This window comes from Varanus komodoensis, unplaced genomic scaffold (assembly GCF_004798865.1).
Source record: "Varanus komodoensis strain SLA01 unplaced genomic scaffold, ASM479886v1 scaffold86, whole genome shotgun sequence".
NCBI classification, from domain to species: Eukaryota; Metazoa; Chordata; class Lepidosauria; order Squamata; family Varanidae; genus Varanus; species Varanus komodoensis.
Window position 1 is genome coordinate 2,155,950 of NW_025336554.1, and position 2,290 is coordinate 2,158,239.

The 2,290-nt window shown below is 43.4% G+C and overlaps 1 pseudogene; it reads left to right on the forward strand.

Moving 5' to 3' along the window:
• LOC123016585 overlaps positions 1-370 on the forward strand; it is a 6,956-nt pseudogene extending 6,586 nt beyond the window's left edge.
• The last annotated feature ends 1,920 nt before the right edge of the window (positions 371-2,290 follow it).

Sequence of the window (2,290 nt, forward strand, 5' to 3'; positions counted from 1 at the left end):
TTCCGTGGCTGAAGAAATCATTCTGGAATGTAACGAGGGATCCATGACGATGTTCTACTGTGTCCTGGGCTATCTGGGCTTCCTGGCAATGGTCAGCTTCATGGTGGCTTTCCTAGCCAGGAAGCTGCCAGACAGTTTCAATGAGGCAAAGTTCATCAGTTTCAGCATGCTGGTCTTTTGCAGTGTCTGGCTATCCTTTGTGCCTTCCTACCTGAGCACCAAAGGAAAATACCTTGTGACTGTAGAGATCTTTTCTATCTTAGCCTCCAGTTCTGGCCTGCTGGTTTGCATCTTCTTCCCCAAATGTTACATTATTTTGTTGAGACCCAAGTTGAACAAGAAGGAACATCTAATAAGGAGATCAGCTTGAACAGTTTACCTGTCAGCACATTTTGCTGCAGTTTGCAGTCCATACATGTGGATATTCTCTCCTCTCCTCTCCTCTTCTCCTGTGTTTTTGCCAAGGGACAGATCTTCTATTATCAGAGGTCCTCCACTGAGGAACGCCAATTGCTGCTGTACTTACATGGACTTTGAGTAAAGTTGTTTGCTTCAGAAAGTAAAGCTAAACAAGGACGCAACAGACCCCTCAGCTCCCTGTACTTGTCAGGAAACCTTGATTAGCAAAACCAGGAGAATGTATGCTCAGATCCACACAGGCACAGTTTATTGGCAGGACACCCAGGTTCCACTTTGACAGAACAAACACAACAGTGCTGCAGGGTAGCCAACATACACTGGGAGGGTGGTGCACGATGAGAGGTTAAGCAGCAGATGGAAGGTTGGAGAGGGAGTATTAACTGCTGGATTGAGCATGACATTGTTGAGGTCAATTTGGAGCAGTTGATCTGGATTTGCTCACCCCATATCCTGGAACTTGTGGATCCCATCTTAGTCAGCAGAACTGTCAGGAAATCCCATATTTGCAGAACAGGAGAATGTATGTGCAGATCCACAGGGAAGAAAATAGAAATGCTGTATCCTCAGGAGGTTTATTGACAAAGTCAACCCTCCTGCAGAGACAAAACTACAAGACTGCTGCCAGATCACCAGTATGCCCATTGACTACAAATTCTCTAAGCATATACAGAATGTTATATAGTTTCTGGGTCACATACACAGAAGCAGAGCCCATGATGAGAGAAGAATGAGTACATTTTGAGAAATAGTGCAAGCACAAACAGAACAATATGAGTTAACAGCGGAGGGGATATGACATAATGTTACAGCAATATCAGTGACTGGCAGGTATTGACAAGTAAAATAACAGGGCAACATGAATTGTAACAGATCCTAGGTGTGGGTTGTTACATACCTGAGGAGGCATTTCATAAGAACAGGAAAATCTAGTCCGGGCTGTTCTCAGCAGCCCTGCTGCCTGCTGGATACAATGTTCCAATCATAGAGTAATGCAGTAGCCAAGAAATACAGCAAGTGGCAGGGGTCAATAACAAGAGGCATTCAAATGCATTCTAGAATGGATTAGCACTTGAAACAATGGAGCAACCATCCTGGATGGGCGGAGAGCCTCAGTCACTGAAAGAAAATATGAATAATGGAGTCTCTGGCCCTGTTGGCTTCTCCAATGCAGGGAGATGGCTGAAAAGTTCTAGCCCTTTCTGGGAAGAAAAGCAAGGGCACTGCTGCCCCATTTTATAATAAAAAGGCACACAAAAGCATTCTTCTTATTAAAGGGTTTATTTGGACTTTCCCAACATATGCATGGTTAGATTCTTGCACCAGGCTTGTGAGAAGGGAAATGATTGAGGTGTTCTAACACTTAATCTGATACCATTTTGCTCAGAAGGAGGGCAATGCAGGTGTGTGGCATTTCTTTCCTGTAAGGTTGGTTTTTACTGAGCACAAGATGAGTGTCTACAGCATTCCTAGTCCTAGAGACATTCAACCTTTGTAAAGGGAATGCTGATTCTTGTTCAGCAAGACTTATCCTTCTACAGCCTTGAAAATTCTGTGTTTCATAATGGTTTATCCAGAAAAGACATTGTATCAAATGAATTCTAGCTTCCCAGAATCCCCCTGTATCTCTTGTCCATATGTTTAGATCTTCAAGTTCATTTCAATTTGCACAAGAGCTGCAAATCCATTTGGTGGTTTTCATGATGCCTACAGCTGTATACATTGAAAATTGTGTGTTGGAAACTTGAGAATAAAGTCTCCTCTTTGCAGTCTGTTATGTTCACAAATGCCTCAGTCATCTAAGCATGCATAATTTAGGGCTAAGCAACCTTTTGGGTCCATGAGCTCACCCAACCACAAAAAGGGTATCGCC